This window comes from Ochotona princeps, chromosome X (assembly GCF_030435755.1).
Source record: "Ochotona princeps isolate mOchPri1 chromosome X, mOchPri1.hap1, whole genome shotgun sequence".
NCBI lineage: Eukaryota > Metazoa > Chordata > Mammalia > Lagomorpha > Ochotonidae > Ochotona > Ochotona princeps.
The window spans coordinates 7,763,285-7,781,503 of NC_080865.1; the positions used below are offsets into that span (position 1 = coordinate 7,763,285).

General features: G+C 41.2%; 1 protein-coding gene and 1 non-coding gene across 2 annotated transcripts in view; one reads left to right on the forward strand and one right to left on the reverse strand.

Annotated features, from left to right (window-relative positions):
- The window catches only part of SHROOM4 (shroom family member 4), a 221,304-nt gene that overhangs the window by 143,316 nt on the left and 59,769 nt on the right, over nt 1-18,219 (forward strand). The gene's annotated exons all lie outside the window — the stretch shown is intronic.
- On the reverse strand, nt 13,739-13,842 carry LOC118760452 (U6 spliceosomal RNA). The gene has a single exon (XR_004996793.1). It is a non-coding gene; the product is annotated as a U6 spliceosomal RNA (small nuclear RNA).

The window sequence follows — 18,219 nt, forward strand, 5'->3', positions numbered from 1 at the left end:
GATGTGTCTCTTGTAGGCAACAGATAATTGGGTGCTGTTTGATAATCCATTCTGTTAATCTATGCCTTTTGATTGGTGAGTTCAGGCCATTTGTGTTAAGAGTTAAAATTGAGAGGTTGTGGCTTTGCCCTGCCATACTTGTTTTTGTGGGTGTTGATATCTGTGTAATTGCCCTTCCTTGTGTGGACTTTAGTGGGGAGACCTTCCTGTTTGCCATCTTTGCTTATGATTCACCTCCTTTTTTTCTGGATTTAGTGCATTTCTAAGGAGATTTTGTAGAGCTGGTTTTGTGCTGGCATATTCTTCTAATTTCTCTTTGCTGTGAAAGTATTTGATTTCATTCTCAAATACGAATGAGATCTTTGCTGGGTACAATATTCTTGGTTGACAGTTGTTCTGATTCAGGATTTGGAAGATCTTTGTCCATTCTCTTCTTGCTTGTAAAGTCTCTTCAGAGAAATCAGCAGTGATCCTGATTGGTTTTCCCCGGTATGTGATCTTTTCTCTGCTTCGTACTTGTCTTAGGATTCTTTCTTTGTCTTCGTTGGAGTGGAACTTGAGCACCATATGTCTGGGTGAAGATCGCTTTGGGTCATATCTGCTGGGAGTCCTCTGACCGTCCTGGATTTGGGCTGGGTTCATGTTCCAAGTGTTTTGAAAGTTTTCCTGTATAATTTCGTCGAGCACCATTTGCATTCCTGACTCTTTTTCCGCTCCTTCAGGAAGGCCAATAATCCTAATATTCGATTTTCTGAGGTTGTCTTTCATTTCTTGTATGGTCTTATTGGCTTTGTTCAGACTTGTCTCCAGCTGTTTAATGAACTGGGTATGTTCGTTTTGTGTGTCTTCCGTTTCAGAGATCCTCTCTTCTGCTGTATTTGTTCTGTTGGTTAGGCTCTCAATTTTGTGCTCTAAGTCAAGGATTTTACTTTTCATTTGTTGTATTTCTGAGGCTATGTGGTTCTTTAATTCCTTGAAGTCCTCCCAATTCTTCTCGTTGTCTCTGACATATTTTAACATTGTTTTTTTGAATTCCTTGTCTGGTAGATCTTCTGTGTCTTCATCTCGCATCTCCGAAATAGACATTGGCTTTCTATCCTTTATTGGTAGGGTGTTGGCACTCTCATCTGGATCATTACCTTTTCTGGTATTTCTTCCCATTGTGTTAGTGTTTCTTTTTTGAGAGACCTAGGCACCAGTGTGCTGAGGGGTCTCCAAGCACTATCCTGTAGAGATCGGAGTCTGCAGGCGTGGAGTAGCAGGGTGTGGGAATTTTCAAGGCCCTTTTGGTGCGTCTCCAGAACACTGGACCTCAGGGCGCCACTTCCAGGGCCCAGCGGATTCAAAGCGCACTCTCAGCTCGTCCCCTACAGGTATGCTACCACAGGGCGTGGGGGAGTGAAGGCACTCTCTATGCGTGCCCCCTGTGCGCGGGATCACAGGGCTCGGAGGATTCTAGGTGCTTTCTCGGTGTGTCCCCAGTGCCAGGGACTGCAGGGCGTGGAGGTTCCAGGTGCTCTCTGGGAACGCCTCCTGCACGCGGGTCCGCAGTGCTCTCCTGGTGCATCTCCCAAGCACGGGACTATAGGGCATGGGGTGTTCCAGGTGCTGTCTGGAAGCGCCTCCTGCGCAGGCCCGCCCACCCCAGCGCTTGCAGGGAACCGACCACCCCAGCGCTAGCACGGGACTGCCCAGCCCAGAGGTGTGCTTGGGTTCCTGTGGGATAGCACCGCCCAGCTGAGTGCCAGGCCGCAAAGGCACGGGGGAGTATTCAGTGTGCCTTTTGCCTTTCTCCCAGACACAGATTTGGCAGTTTCAAGGCACTCACCCGGTGTCCCTAGACGCTGGAGTCTGGGGGGGGAGGGGCGGGGAGACGAGCACCAATTGTGTTCAGGCTCTGTGCATGCCCCTGGGGGGCCAACTCCCGAAGCCTCCAACCCACCACTGTCCCCACCCAGCTCACTCAAACCTCAGGTTCTTGCAGTCTGTCTCTTCCTCTGGTGGGAATCCTAGCCGCGGGTACGTCTCCCGGCTACTGCGTCCGTTGCTAGCCCCAGTGGGTGCAGGCGGATGGAGCCTGGAGGCTGCGGCTGGTGCAGGTCCCGGTGGGGCTTGGCGACCAGGGTGGGCGGATGCCGGTGGGTCCCAATGACTCAGGGTCCTGGTGTCCGCAGCGGGCGCAGGTCCTGGCGGTTCCTGGTGACCAGGGTGAGCAGATGCCAGTGGGTCCCAATCACCGCCGGTCCTCACGGCCACAGTGTCTGCGGGTTGGTCTGCGGGTCGGTCTGCGGCTTTCAGCTTCTGCACTCAAAGGTGACTCAGCAGGTCAGGAGCGGAAAGTCGTCTTCCCTGCCCTTTGTTTTGTTTTTCCCTGGTTGCTCTTCCGAGTTGTGTGGATTTTTTGGCTCCACACTGTCCAGGGAACTTCACGTTCTTCTCCCTGTAGTTCTATGCTGTTCCACTTACGCTTTTGTCGCGTTCTAGCCCTCTCTGTCTGTGAGCTCCCTCAAGGTCTTCCTCCTATGTCGGCCATCTTGCGAGTCTGAGAGACTATTTTTCTTTACATTTTATGCATATATGCAATTACTCATTGAGACATTTTTATGATGAGTGTTTTATCACCTAATTACAGCATTTCTGTCATCTCAGTGTTGATCTATGAGTATCATCTTTGTTTCAGTTTAAGATCTTCTGGTTCTTAGTATAAAGAATGATTTTCTATTACAATCTAGACATTAAAGGTATTATGTTATAATTATAAGATTCTGAATCACATTCACACTTTGTTTTAGCTGGTTCCCTCTGACACTGCATTGTCAGGGATTGGGGTTGGTGCTCATTGCCATGTGGGGGTAGAAGTCCAATTTCCTTGGCTTCTCTTCCAACCTGAAATGTGAGCATCCTTGTTCTTGCTGTGAGTATGCTGTACCTTCCTGATGTTTCCCACGTGGCTTCCTCTGGCACCACAGAGAAGGGGAAAGGCTTCCTTACTGCTGGGCAGTGGTGGAAGTTCAAATTCTGCACTTCAACAGCTAGATGGTCACTACAGAATAGGAGTGGAAAGCCGTACTACCATCCAGCATGGATGAATAATCTTGTTTCTAAAATTTGGCTTTTTCTGAAGTAGGTGTGGGGGAATCTGGTGTACCATATCAGTGCCTGGCTCGAGTCTAGGCTCTGCGTTCAGCCTTTCTTGGTACGGGTGGGGATAAGGCCATAGTTTTAGCCTGAAATAGAGCACTTGCTGTCTAAAAGAATCTCTTTTCAAGTCACCACTTTCTTAGTTCTCTGGAAAGTGAAGGCAGGTTTTTTGCTGGTGTTTATTCTGTCTGCTAGTGTTTCCAGGTTGTTGCTTCTCAGCTCCTAATAAGGACTATGGAAGGTAAAAAGAAAAGTCATGGAGTTAACCTCTGTGTCATTTTTGTTAATACAAGGTCCCTAGCTGGTCTGCTTTCTTCTGAAAAATCTTTATTTTATTTGAAAGGGAGACAGGGAGCAACACACAGAGGTTTTCTGTCTGCTGGTTCACACCCTGAATGTTTGCATTTGTCCAAGCTAGGCCAGGTCAAAAGCAGCAACTCTGTCCATGTCTCCCATGTGGGTGATGGGTGCGTATGTACTTGGATCATTACCTGCTGCCTCTGAGGGTGTATTTTAGCAGATAGCTGGAGTTAGAAGCAGAGCCGAGACCTGAATCCAGCTACTCCAACCTATCATGAGGACATCCCAAGTGGTGTCTTAACTGCTGCACCAAACTCCCACTCCATCTGTTTTCTTAATGTAACAGGTGGCACATTCATTTCATTAAGACTTTTCTAATTGTATTTTTTTTACTCTTGAGGTTTTCAACTTTATTATATATTTAAGACACTCATCTTTCATCAGTATGCACAAATATTTTCTCCTAATGAACAGTATCACAAGATGCCAGAAGAAAATCTTTCTTTATTTTACATATACTGTCCAAAGAGTTTAATTGTGCTAGCTGTTGAAATAGCAAGAAGTTCATCTCCACTGTCCCAGAAGCAGAAGTTTCAATGGTATTTTAACTGCCCCATCCTAAAATTCGCAAGCATTATCTGCCTATCCCTTAATACATTCAAAATTAAATAAATGTATTACAAATGCAGTGTCTCTATCAAAACAGCTTAATGAAGCAAACCATAAGCATCAAAGGTGTTTCTTTAGCTATTGAATGACATTTTTAAATCCTGAAAATATTGAGTATTTATCACTAGACCTTATTTCTTAACAATTGCTCAAAGCCTCAAGTCTTGAACTTGGGTCCTGATGGACATGCCAACTGGGGATCTTAGTGCAAGTATCAAGATCCCTTCTGGGTATTGTCTCTGAACTGCCAGCTTTCTGGACTACAGACCGGTTTCTATTTTGAGTGAAAGCTCCAATCTAGCAAGAGTGCATTGATTGCTTTCCAGCTAATCAAAAGGAAAGCATGGGTTTGCCATTCTGGCATCCTTATTCAGCTAAAAATGATTGTCTCTGGCTCCCAATGCAGAGATATACTCTTTCTTTTACCCCTGTGATGAGGGTGCAGAATATCCCTCAGTTTTATCAAATATAAGTTAATATATGCCTTTGACTGATCTTTGAGGCAGAATATGTGATAGGTTTTCTTTTCCTCTAGGGAAAGAGCACGCAATCAGCTGCCCTTTTCTTCCTCTGTCCCCCAAATGATTTGATTTAAATTTACATACAGTGAAGATTACTTATCTGATGTTGTGCCTCTGTGTACTTCGGAACAAAATTCTTTAAGTCCTCATGGCCCTTCGAAGGGAGTGATATATTTTAAATTATAGTTGCTTTTGTTTGCAAGAGATTAAGACTTGTTTTTTTGTTCCCGAGGTCCTACTACTGTCTTCATTTTTTATGTCTGTATGCTTGTGTGTGTGCATGAGAAAGAGAGAGATTATTTGCTACTCTGCACTTCTGTGATTTTGAGAAAAGTTTAGGATGTAGTAAGGAAAAATCTAAGGATGAATGGGAGAAGGAACTTAAGAAGTGATAAGAATTTCCTATACCTACAGAACTATTTCATGGGAAATAATAATAACAATAAAAATAATTAAAGAAGTTATAAGAATTATGGTTGATCTATTATATGTGATTCAGAATTAGTATTATGATGAATTTCACATTATTAGAAGAATGGCTATAAGCCCCATACATGTCATAATACATCACCATAAAAAGAATTTCTTTTCCCCTCCCTGTTGCTCATCAGGTAAATACTTGCATTGGAAGCTTGCTTTGCCACAGTGGAACTGGGAGACTAGCTCTGTGTTGCTATAATATCCCAGGAGCTGAATAACGTGATTGATCTGAGACCTTATATAATCAATAGAATACAATAATGATGGCAAACCAGGGCTCACAATGGACATGTGAGTTGCTTTAGGTCACATAATCAGTAAGAGTTAGGGCTTGGCCTCAAATTCCTCTCTGTGTGTGATTCCAGAACCCATGTCTTTTCTGTGCTTCTGTGTTGCTGAGTTTGGGGGTTCTAATTGATGTTTTCAACATGTCAAGACTAGTAAAATGAACTAAGTTGTCTTGAGAAACTTGAATCCAATATGAAGTCTTCAAAGATACCTTGCCATCTAATTTGTTTTAAAGATTCATTTTATGTATTTGAAAAGCAGAGACAATGAAGAAAAGGAAATAAAAGAAAAAAAAAGAAAAGAAAAAGAAATGTTTAGTCTATTCACTCTCCAAATGGGTACAATGTTCAGGTTTATGCTAGAGCCAGGAGTCTGGAACTTCCTCCTGGTCTCCCATATGGGTGACAGGGGCCCAAGCATGTGGGACTTATTTCACTGCTTCTCCAGGCATATTAGCAGGGAGCTGAATTGGAAATGGAGCAGCTGGAACTTGAAACAGCACCCAAGTGGGATGCTGACATTGTAAGCTGTGGTTCAACACACTGCGCCATGCCAGCCCCCTCACCAAGTTTGAAGTGGCCCGTACAGAACCATGATTACTTTCGGATTGAATAGACACTCTGTAAATGCTAGTTCTGTGTCTTGATCCCAACCTTTACTATGAGTCAGAAGCCATGCTAGTTAATTCATGTCATTTAATCATCATGCCATTCAATCATCACAGCACTTTGTGTGAGGTACGGATGCATCTACTCTAGTATTACAAATGGGGAGATTGTGTTATAATCTGTTTGACTTCATATGTGCTTCGTTCTCTGAAACTTGGTTGTTGCCTCCTACCTATTTCTGTCTTGTTATTACTTTCAAGAGGCCGTAAATAGAATATTTTATCTGAGTTCTTCAGAAGTCCTTATATGAGTTCTTGCATTCTTGGGCTGTACAGGCATTTTCTTTTGCCTCATTCTGTGAGTTTTTTCCTTACCAATGACCTTGCCCCTCAGTAGAACTGGAGTAAAAGAAATTGTAAATTGGTTTGAGAGGATAATTGAGTCTTTTTCAACTATCCAGGCTTTTGCCTTACCTTGATCTGGAATGCCTGCCAGTCTCCACAGAAGAGTAAACTGAGTTAATTGGCTCTTGGACTGGATGAAAGCTAAAGCTTAGGTGTTGAATGAAAGCTTACAATCGAATGAATGCTTATTGCTTCCTTACATTAAGACATCCAGTAGCCATCTGTTGGGTGAAGGCATCTTCTTTCTTTATTAGAAACTGGATCGGTCTATCTAGGAAAATATTATTAGTATTCTCTATTCCTCCCGTTTCTTTGGGAGTGTGCTCTGTTTTAAAATCTGTGCAATTCATAGTGCTGAGGATTTCCATGCACACCCCCCCCCCAAAATGTTCTGCACCTTAATTGTTGACAAATGTCTTGTTAGAGTTACAAGCCAGTCTAGATTATCCTAAAATCTGCCAAGATCAGCAAAATTATACTTCAACACAACAAATGGCTAAATACGAAAATGAAATAGACACGAGATAGCTGAATGGTACCTTATAGCCATTTTAAGGTATATAGCAGCCGGTCCTGTATATAAACTAAAATTGAAATGTCAATGAGCTAATCATAGGTTGTGGTTAAGAACTTGCTTTTTTTTTTTTAACATACTGGTTACTTAAAACCATGTCAATTCTATAATGTTGCAAATTGCTGTTGATGTTATATTGGGACTCTTAATTGACTGGGATGATATTCTACCAGCTCTAACTTCGGACCAGAAATGGTCTCCCCAAGAAACTGTTCAACCCATCTGGACAATAAGTAGCTGGACTCTATGCTTGGTATATGTTTGCAAGGAAAGAATCTTGATTGAATTTGAACTGTAATACTGCATCAAGGTGGAGGAATCCACCAGGGGGGAGGGGTGTGGGGAGGGGTGGAGGGATTCCCAGAGCCTATGAAACTGTCACATAATGCAAAATAATTAATTAAAAAAAATCTGTGCAATTAAGAGGTACTGGAAAAATAGTTTTTAATCTAGTCTTTTTCTTCTGATTAGCTTAAATTGCCCCCCAGAGTGTTTGTGTATGTCTCTGTGTGTCTTAGACTAACTACCACAACAGCTGACACCTCATTATGTGTAGGTTATTGGGTTTGCAGAAGAAAAAAATCTCCCATAAGTGATTTATCTACTATGTGTCATAAAAATTAGTTGATTGTATGACTGCATTTTAAAAATTTCAGCCAGCTTTAAAAGGGAAATGTATCTACTAGGTTAGCTTACAGTATTTCTAAATAATAAATCATCAGCACCAATAAAAGAAAACACCTCAAATGTGCATATTTAGGTCAATTCTCTGTTGATTAACCCTGTGTGCTTTTGCCATCATTCTTACTATTGTCAGTCTCCCTGGCCATCCAACAACGATGCGTTCTGTTAACATCAGATGTATCATCATGGATGCTAATGCCATACCCGGCTGCATCTCCTCTCCCTTTGCATTGTGGCACACGTTTGCTTCAGGGACACAGAGGTGCTCGCTCTCCTTACTCACAGCAACTGTAATTAGACACTAAATTTGAGATGCTAACACATTCACTATTTACCTGGTTTGTTAGTCAAAATTGTATACTAAAACTATGGAAAATTCCATCTGCATTTCAAATAAGAAAAACGGGGCCCTGTTTACAAAATAAAAATTAATGAAGCAAGTCTGTGTTATGGAGGATGAAGCAATGGACTTGGGAGTTTTAAATATACGCTCTGCGGCCTTAGTAGAATAGTGGGAGGAGTTTTTAAACATCTGATAGTCTTGTCTTTATGGTAACTCAGAACAGTAATTCCCAGCTGACAGTGACCTTGCAAGGATTAAATAGGTACTTGGTGAGAAAGTATCTACACTAGTACCTAGACTGCTACCTCTGCTAGGAATCTATCCAGTGAATGTGTACCCTTGTTCTTAATATGACATTTCAAAGTTAAAAAGAAGCTATATGTTTTACAAAAATGAATTCACCAAAGATCTTTTTCAGCAGAGAATGTTCATGGCATAATTTAGTTGATTTACTACATGATTTTGATTGCTAAGTAGGCATCTCCTGTACTGCTGTAGATAGTCATGTATTTCATGCCACAGCCCTATATTCTGGTTGAGAAAGATGAGACATATGTAGATAAAAATCATTGCACAAGGAAATACTATGTATCAAAAGCCTCGGGACACTGCACCCGTGTGGGAGACCTGGAAGAAGCTCCTGTCTCCTGGCTTCAGACAAGCTCAGCTTTGGCCATTGTGGCCTTTGAGGAGTGAACCAATGGATGGAAGATCTTTCTCTCAGACTCTCCTTCTCTCTGTAAGTCTGACTTTGCAATAAAAAAAATCTATTTTGAAAAGTTGTAGTGGACTTGTCTTTTTATTCTCAATTTTAAACTCATCATCCTTTCTTCTTATCTTTCTCACTGTACCCGGAAAGGAGCAGATTAGAACAGTGGTTAAGAACAAAGAAGCGTAGGCTGACATGCTAATAAATTTGGATTTTCCCCCCACAGACACTGGGGAGCCAGTAAGGTATTTTCAGCAGGAAAAGTAGCAGAATCAGATGTACATTTGGAATTCAAAAATTGGCATTTTGTAGGGAGAAAAGAGGCAGGTAGGCCAGTTAGGAAATGGGATGCTGTAGTCCAAGTGAAATATGAATCAAGGAAGAAGGAGATGAATGGATCTGAAGGTTTTGTAGTTTAGAAAATGGGACAAGTTTTGGTGCTTCATCACACAGATGTGATAGTTAAAGAAGTGACATGTGGAGCACATCTCTCACCTTAGCATCATCAGAACCAGCAGAAGAGAGATGGAGAGGTACCTTAGTTCATTGGTGATGAAATTACAAATTACCTGAGACTTCCCAGCATCCAGATATGCAAAGTCCAAGGTCAAAGCATCAGCAGGTTTCAGGGGTGCTGAGAGCTGTCATTGCTTACTTCAGAGGTAGTGCCTTGTTGCTCTCTCTGTCTTCCCAGTGGAGGAGGAAAAAAGAGACAAACAATGTATCCTTACGTAGAAGATATAGGAGGTAAAAGGGGGAAAATTCTCTCTCTCAACCTCCTTATTGAAGGCGCTAATCCTATCCACAAAAGCTGGAGTCCTCAGGGCCCAATAAGCACCTAAGGTCTCCAATGTCTTAATTCTATCAGTTTAAAGGTGAAATGCAAATGTATGAATTTTGCAGTGACACAAACATTCAGTACATAGACACTGCATTTTGGACTGATGGACTTTTTGTATTTATAATCTTTTAAAATCAATACTTACAGAAGGCAGTGTTCGGATACTACCAAGGCAGAGGCTTCAACAATGAAAAATTGAGTCACTCATACTCCAGAAGAAACCATTGTCAATAAAATATAATGAATACGATGTTGTCTTGGTTTGCGGATGACAGTATCTTGTACAGAGAAAACCCTAAAAGTTGTTAGAAATATCAAATATCATAGGTTAAGCTGTTTCCTGCAGTGTTGCCATTCCATATGGGCACTGGGTTACAGTCTCAGCTGCTCTACTTCTGATCCAGCTCCCTGCTAATGTGCCTGGGAAAGCAATACAACATGGCACAAATTCTTAGGCCCTTGCACCCGCTTGGGAGACCTGGAAGATGCTGTTGGCTTCTAGGTTTGGCTTGGCCCAGTCCTAGCAATTGCAGCTATTCAGGGAGTGAAGCAGCAGGTGGAAAATCTCTCTTTCTGTTACACTGCCTTTCAAATAAATAAATCTCCTAAAAAGAAATAATAAACAATTTCAATAAAATTGTAAGATACAAAAGCAACCTAAATAAATCAGTAGTGTTTATAGACACTAAAAACAAACTCTCCAAGAAAGAAATTAAGAGAAAATCCCATTTGCAATAGCATAAGCACTTTTTGAAAAGATTTATTTATTTTGATTTTAAAGACAAAGTTACAGAGAGAGAAGGGGAGACAAAGAGGTGTTCTAGTCACTGATTTATTACCCAGATGGCCTCAATGGGTGGAACTGGGCTAGTCCGGAGCCATGAGCTTTTGATGATGTTTACATAGTTAAGAAGGATGCATACCCATATGGACCACTGATTAGGGTAGGGAGGGTCAAGCAATGGGGGAAAGTGGATGAGGCAGCTGTTTCTAAACTCCTTTTTCTTCTTGTTATCTTTGGAAAACGGGGAGAGGAGAGGAGAGGGCCACTCGCAGCAGTCCAACTGCATCAGTACCAAGGGATGGGGGATGGCGACCTGATGTCATCCCAGGGTCCCTGATATGGGGCATATTTCAAGGATATTGCTGAAGTGTTTTTTGTTTTGTTTTGTTTTGTTTTTTGATGTTGCTGATTTTTTTTTTTGAAGAGCCAGGAACTTCTTCCAGGTCTCACATGTGGGAGAATGGGCTTAACATCATTGCATTGGCCCCACAGAAACACTTTTTAAAAATTCTTAGCTATATATTTCACCAAGGAGGTGGATAATATATATTCTGAAAAACTGTAAAATTTGATGAAATTAATTGAAGAAGATACAGTAAATGAGACATAAAGAAAAGGGTATCCAATGTTTATGAATTAGAAGTAATTTTATAAATATATCATTATCAGAGATAAAATATCCCATTAAAATCCAATGCCATTTTTCACAGAGACATATAAAGGTCATATTCAGAAATCCACCAGAAACGAACAAAAAAAAAGACCCCAAATACCTAAAGAAGTGTTCAGCAAAAAGAACAAAGCTGGAGTTACTTCATCACCTGATTTCAAAATATGCTACGAAACTCTAGTAATCAGAACACTCTTCAACTGGCACAAAAGCAGGCACATGGACTAATTGAACAGAATAGGGAACCCAGATATAAATACATATATTTCAGTTAGCTGATATTCAAAAAGGATAAATAGGGGCCAACACTGAGGCATAGCAGGTAAGGCCAATGCCTGTGATATGAGCATCCCATACAGACACAAGTTAAAGTCCTAGTTGTTCCACTTCTGATCTAGCTTCCTGTTAATGGCCTGGGAAAGCAGTAGATGATAGGCCAAGTCTTGTGTCCCTGCCACCCACAGGGGAGACCTGGAAGAAACCTAAATGGAGTTCTGAGCTACTGGCTTCAACCTCGCCAAGCCCTGGCCATTGCAGTCATCTTGGGAGTAAACCAGTGAATGGAAAATTCCTCTTCCCTCCCCTTCTCTCCTCCTTTCCCTCCTCTCCTCTCCTCTTTTTTTCTTTTCTTTTCTTTGTAATTCTTTTTAATTTAGAAAATAATATAAACAATAGACAATAAAGAGAGCAAAGTCTTTGGAAAACTAGATGTTCTCATGCAGAAGAGTGAAATTCAACTCTTATCTCACACCATGCATAAAAATCAACCCCAAATGGGTTAATTTTATTAATCCCAAATGGGCTAATAGGTTACTAGAAGAAAACAGAGTGAAAACTTTTTGGCACTGGTCTTGGCCAGATTTTTTGGATCAGATCTCTAAAGCACAGGCAAGAAAAACAAAAATAGACAAATAGGACTTCATCCAACTTAAAAGCTTTTGCACAGCAAAGGAAACAATCAACGGAGTAGAGAAAAACCTATGAATAGGAGAAAATATTTGGAAACGATGTATGTGATAAGGAAATAATACCTAAATATATTAATGGATATGAGCTTGATAGTAACCAAACAATACAAGTTAAAAATAGGTAAATTTCCTGAATAGAAATTTCCCAAAAGAACACATGCAAATGACCAACAGGTGTATGAAAAAAAATTCAACCTTACTGATCATTAGATAAATGTGAATCAAACCTAGAGTGAGGTACCAGCTCATGCTTGTTAGAATGACTTCCATCTGAAGGACAAAAGATAACTTTTGGTGAGGTTGTAGAGAAAAGGAAACTATTGTATATCGTTTGTGGAAATGTAAATTAGCTTAGTCATTATGGAAAAATCATATGAATATATCCCCCCCAAATAGAACTACTATATAATACAGAAATTCCACTTGTATGAGGATCTTTCAAAATCTTTGTGGAAAGATATAATTAAAAATACACTTATTTGGTATAAAAAATTTGAAATCGCTACATGTTTGTCTTTTAATGATATATGCTTTTCACAAACTTTTTGAAGACCCCTTGTGTATGGAAAGAAAATGAAATAAGTTTGTCAAAGATATCTGCACTCCCGTGTTTATTATAGCATCGGTCACAATAGATAAGATAGGAAACAACTCAATTGCTCATCAACAGATGACTGGATAAAGAAAATGTGGTATATATACACAATGGAATACTATGAGTCAGGCATCAGAAATAGGAAATTCTATCATTTTTAAGAAATGAAATGTTAAAAATGTGAGTAGAGTGGACTGGTGGTTACCAGGGATTAGCAGAATAAACAGGATGTTGGAAGATATGGGGAAAAGGATGTAAAGTTTAAGTTATACCTAATGAATATGTCCTGAAGGTCTAATGTATAACATCATGACTATAGTTAACAGTATTTTAATGTGTATTTGAAACTTGCTGAAAGAGTAGATCTTAAATGTTATCACCACAAAATTATAAACATATATGAAGTGATAGATTAACTTGCTTGATTTTATTATTCTGCAATATATAGATATTTCACAAACATGTTGTACACCATATTTCAACTAAACCTTGATTAAGCTGCTCAGAAAAAAAAAAAAAAAGGAAAACCAAGGAAATGAAAGAGTTGTTAAGTTCGAGGTTTGTAACTGTGAATACATCAGAGCCGAAGTTTCCCTCAGGGGCTTGTTCAGAACACTGTGGAGCCAGATGAAAGCCTTTTATGAAGAGAGACCTCATGGGGGAGCTACATATAAGCCCACTGCTCAGCAGCCCCTATATTCCCCTGATAAAGGCAGCTGTGACTCAGCAATCACCCTCTTTCATTCTGGAAGCTTCCTCATTATAAAGAAGTACATCACTGCCTGTTTTGCACAAGTACTATGTTAGCAGCTTCCTTCTGGCAAGTACACAGACAGCACCGCCTGTTGAAGGCAGGCTCTGAGCCCAGGAAGGCAAGACCTCACACACAGCCTGTACTTTGAAAAGGCCAATCTGTTTTAAAATATATGAAAGTGTGATGGTTGTCAGACCTGAGTGTGTATCTAAACCTCCTGGAGGCCTTGTCTCAGCTGCAATTACTGAGTCCTACTCCTAGAGGTGGTGATTCGAGAGTCTGGGATTTCATTCCTGAGAAATCCCCAGGTGATGCTGATGCAAGTCCATAGGACAAGCATTGAGCACCACTGTTTGCAGGAGAGGGAAACAGAAAGCTATTTGGATGCAAAACAAGTTGCTTTGCATATAATCCTTGCATAATATGCTTCACCTTCACCATCCTTATGCAGGGTTCATGTTAATTTTCTCTGTATCATTCCATTTTATAATGTATGTAGTTGAGTACATGTATGTGTTGGTTGAAGCAAGGACAGTTCAAATACTTCTTGGTTTCCTGATAACTTATAACCAAATTCCCTCCAGTGCATACCCATTAAAGTGTGTACCCGTTTCTATTTCTATCTAGTGGTATGTGTCTATTTTTTTTGTTTTACAAATTTGCTGACACTTAAAAAATAGATCGTCAGGGTGAGCAAAAATGCCATTTTATTGTTTTGTCTCTCTTCTTTGTCTCCTGTCTGAACTCTTGCAGTTTAGTAGGGATCTTCCATTCACCCTCTTCCCTTCCCACGCATTCACAGTGCTCAGCCACAACCATTGCATCAGCTTACACTGCCTCGTTGTTGTGGATATTGGCCGCCTGTCCATACTCTGCCCTGACCTTTCTCCAGGTCTGAGCCCAAATGTCCAGCTCATCCCTGCATGTATGTATCTACCTGCATTGAAGTTTTATACATTTTTATTTCTATTTGAAAGACTTACAGAGAGAGAAGGAGAGATAAATAGAGAGGTCTTCCGTCTTCTGATTCATTACCCCAAATGGCAGCAACAGCCGGTGCTGAGCCTATCGAAAGCCAGGAGCCAGGAGCTTCTTCTGGGTATCTCACATGGGTTCAGGGGCCCAGGAACTTAGACCCTCTGCTGCTACTACCTTCTTAGGCCATTAGCCGCTAGCTGGATTGGAAGTGGAGACACTGGGACTCGAACCAGGGCCCGTATGGCATGTTGCCACTGCAGGTAGAAGCTTATCTTGCTATATTGGCACTGGTCCCAACACAAGTTGCTGCATATAAAACTCATGTCTGAAATAAAACACAATTCCTGAAGCCAAATCTGGCACTAGACTTCTCAATCTAACTTAGGTGTAGCACAACTCTCCTAGTTGTTTTAGTCATATGTTGTCATATTTAGTTAGCATAACCCTGTTAATTTTTCTCTTACATCCTTCTTTTCTGTTCCATCCCCTGTTACTCTAGCTTGACCTTTTATATGAAGGTACATTTTTTAAAGATTGTTGTTGGGGATAGCACTGTGGCATAAAGGGTAAAGCTACTGTCTGTGATGCTGGCATCCCATATGGGCCCTGGTTTGTGTCCTGGCTGCTCCATGTCTGATACAGCTCAGTTTATGGCCTGGGAAAGCAACAGATGATGCCCCAAGTCCTTGGGCCTCTGCATCCACATAGGAGACCCAGAAGAAGCTCTTGGGTCTCAGCTTTAGTCTAGCCCATCCCTACCGGTTGCAGTCATTTGGTCTTCTGTAGACTGAACCAGCAGATGCAAGATTCTCTCTCTCTCTCTCCCCCCTTTCTGTGTGTGTCTCTTGCTCTCTCTCCTGCTATCTCTGTAATTCTGCCTTTCACATAAATAGTTTTTCTTAATGCATGGTATATATAAATGATGAAATAATATTCAGCCACAAAAATGAGCGAAATCCTGACATTTGCAGAAAACTATATGGAACTAGAGGTCCTTATGTTAAGTAAAGTAAGGCAGACATAGAAAGACAAAATCCACACGCGCTCTGTCTTGTGGAAGTTTGAAAAATACTTGGTCTGAACAAAGAATAGTGAACACTAGAGGCTAGGAAAGGTTTCAGGAGAAGAAATTGGGAGAGGTTGAATAATAGCTCCTAAAACCCGGTCAGATACAAGCAATGCGTCTAGTGTTCCACAGCATAGTGGGGTGACTGTATGATATACCATGTGAAGAGCTGGAAGGGAGGAGCTGATAGGCACCAAACATGAAGGAAACATAAGGAAATGAAAAGCCTGGTTGCTTTGTTTGATTATTTTACACTGTGTCTGTGTCTGCAGGTACAGTTCAATGCCTAGTGGCTAAATCCTCGCCTTGCATATGCCAGGATCCCACGGGCACTGGTTCATGTCCTAGCTGCTCTACTTCCCATCCAACTCCCTGCTTGTAGCCTGGGAAAGCAGTCAAGGACGATCCATAGCCTTGCAACCCTGCGCCCTCGTGGCAGGCCCAAAAGGGGCTCCTGGTTCCTGGCTTTGGATTGGCTCAGCTCTGGCCATTGCTACCACTTGGGGAGTGAACCAGCAGATGGAGGATCTTTCTGTCTCTCCTCTCTGTAAATCTGCCTTTTCAATAAAAATAAACAAATCTTTAAAAAGAAAGAAATATTACATTGCACCCTATGCACTTGTGCAAGTATTGCATGTTGACCAACATCAAAAATTGAATTAAAAAATAATTAAAATTGAAATTAAAAGATAAGTTTATTGTGTTGTTAAAAACTTTGAAATCCATGCATGGTACACGTTTCCCTGACCTTTCTGAGGTACCACCAGCATCTATTGCACCAGCTTACCTTTTCTTCTGCTTCCAATGTTTCTCTACATAGTTGGTCCTACACATTGCTTTAACTGTACTTCTCTCCTACCCTGGAACTCCTATGGTCTCTCTCTCTCTTAACTATTTGACTATGTAAAGTCAACGTGCCACCTGATATTTAAGGCCCACTGTGCCCTTGAATCATTCTAACTTTACTGCATATATGTCTTAAAGAACCTGTGTTTTCTTCCTTCACTGTATTTGGGTCTTTTTCACCTTTAGTTCACACAAAGAACACCTCTCTTCTAACCTTCTCTGCTTGAAATTATGCTGAAACTTCCAAAACTCACTGAGAGGATCTGTGAAGCCTTCCTTTATTCTACCAGCTATACTCTTCTTCTTCTTGTATTTGATAAAGATGTACTTAAAAAAAGAAAAAGGCAACAGAGAGAGGGACGCACACTCACATACACTTGAGAGAATGAAAAACAGATTTTCCATGTACTGGTTCACTCCCCCAAAAACAAACATCCAGAGTTGGACCAGGCCACAACCAGGAACAAGTGTGTCCCATGTAATTTCAGTGATCCAAGCACTTGAGCCATCTTCTGGTGTTCTCCAAGGCACATTAGCAGGAAGCAGGATTGAAAGTGGAACAGCTGAGACTCAAACTGGTGCCCACAGCAGCTTAATCCACTATGTCACAGTGCTGCTCCTATGTTCCCTTAGTTTTCATTCTGTTACCATTTACTTTCCTATGCTTGAGACATTCTGTTCCATTTAGTGGTTATTTAGGTCTTTTTCATCCACCTTGCAGTACACTGTAAATTCCTTGAACACTGGGATTATATCTTTATTTTGGCATGTTACATAGTATGGCTTCGTGACTTAAATGTAGATAGAAACTATAAATGCTTGGCTAAAGGACTGATGAAGACTGCCATTTTTTTTAGAGTTACTAATGACTCAGTTTCGGGAATGAATGCTGTGCTAGGAAGGTACAGATGCCAGAAGACCCAAGTGTTATGGCTTATAGTTCTCCCCTTTTTCTCTACATTTGATTCATCAACATATGCTTCGCTTCTCAGCCTTTTGGCTAAGATCAAGTATAGTATCAACATATGCAGTTCCAAGTATCTCTAATGAGACCTCTTTCCCTGTCCCTACTGCTACTTCCTTAGAACAAACCACCCTTACCTCTTGTAACTGGTTCTCTGGCTTTTACTCTTGTGCTTTCCCCAGCCCTTCAGGCAAGTGCGATCTCTGTCAAACTTAGACTATGTGAGTCCCCTGCTTAGCCAGTTGCTTCCTGTTGATCCGAGAATAAAATTCAAAGTGCTTATGTTGGCTTAGGATAAGTCCTTGGTCTACCTGTGCAGCCTATCCCCTCAAACCTCACCTCCCTCCATTGTTCATCTTGCTCATGTCACTCTTTGCTGAGTATTGGCCCTTCCTCATTGTCAGATTTTCCTAGAGCAGAACCAGTAGGTGTTGTGTTTTCCATTGGGGCCGTCTCCGTTGCTGCTGCTTTTCTCAGAGTTCCATGCCTTTAGTAATGTATATGGCTTGGGGAGTGGCCAAAAGTAGTTCTGAGGACTTGATACTTGCCTGTGGGAAAGATGTCTGTGCATTCTATCAGATCCTTGAAAAGTGGTATGTCCAGTACTGAAGCTGAGCTGAAGGAGATGATGGACTAAAAGGAGGAAGAAAGGAAGCCTTGTTTATACCTGCAGCTGCCTCCCCAAAGGATACCCTAAGCATACTGGAAAACAAACATCCCCTGCTCTGTTTATCATTTTGGGTGTTAGCTTAGGAAATTGGGTATCATGGCAAAAGCTCTCGGGCTATCTGTTGAGTCAGAGGGCATGCTATGAACTCGCTGCCCTTTTCTAGAATGTTCCTCTGAAGTCTTGAGCTCTCTGGTGTTGCACTTTCAGCTTCTATACATATAAAGGAGAGAAAAAGCCCTCTTTTGTTACAGAGATTCTTGCCTTGCTCCCCTCAGTTCTAGAAGCTGTAAAATATGCATCATCTGCCTCTTTGTCTTTAGAATCATTGACAAGAGACAACCTACGAAAGGATATGTTTTATC